The sequence below is a fragment of the Limulus polyphemus genome, unplaced genomic scaffold (genome assembly GCF_000517525.1).
Source record: "Limulus polyphemus unplaced genomic scaffold, Limulus_polyphemus-2.1.2 Scaffold876, whole genome shotgun sequence".
Taxonomy (NCBI): Eukaryota; Metazoa; Arthropoda; class Merostomata; order Xiphosura; family Limulidae; genus Limulus; species Limulus polyphemus.
Genome location: NW_013666486.1, coordinates 65,179 through 66,167, shown reverse-complemented (window position 1 = coordinate 66,167; position 989 = coordinate 65,179).

Below are 989 nucleotides of genomic sequence, written 5' to 3'. Positions count from 1 at the left end.
TTTAATATACCAATTTGATTTCATATACATCTTTGAATGTTTTTAAAGATCTTTGATGAAGTTATAAATATAATATTTTATTTTATTTCCTTTTTGCTTTTAAGACTCGTCCGATTTGATTAATTAACAATTAATTACAAATATTAATTAATTAGTCATATTACAAGTATTAATTAACTAACTAATCACGTTACAAATACACTTTCAGCGTGATGTTAATCGCGGAGTGTGACATCGCAGAGTCCTCTGGTGGGACAGCCGTAAATTTACGAGCTTACAAGACTAAAATCCGGGGTTCCATTCCTGATGGTGGCTACAGTAGGTAGTCCAATTTGGCTTTGCTCTTAAAAACACAAGCAAACACTATATAGTTCTAGCTGAACTTGTGGGTCGTGAGGCTTAGTAGTTTGTAATATCGATAAGAGCGTTTTATTTGGTTTAAATATAGTGACGTATTAGAAAACACAATGATACTGTTAACGCTTTCTTCGAGTATTTAATCACGATATTTCGAAATTCTGTTCAATTGACATCACCAGAGCCGTAGGCGTTTCAATCTTAAAATTTTGTAACATTGTTGCTGTTACTTACTAGCTGGTAGAAGTTCCAATCTTAAAATTTTGTAACATTGTTGCTGTTACTTACAAGCTGGTAGACGTTTCAATCTTAAAATTTTGTAACATTGTTGCTGTTACGTACTAGCTGGTAGAAGTTCCAATCTTAAAATTTTGTTACATTGTTGCTGTTACTTACAAGCTGGTAGAAGTTCCAATCTTAAAATTTTGTAACATTGTTGCTGTTACTTACAAGCTGGTAGACGTTTCAATCTTAAAATTTTGTAACATTGTTACTGTTACTTACAAGCTGGTAGAAGTTCCAATCTTAAAATTTTGTAACATTGTTGCTGTTACTTACTAGCTGGTAGAAGTTCTAATCTTAAAATTTTGTAACATTGTTACTGTTACTTACAAGCTGGTAGAAGTTCCAAT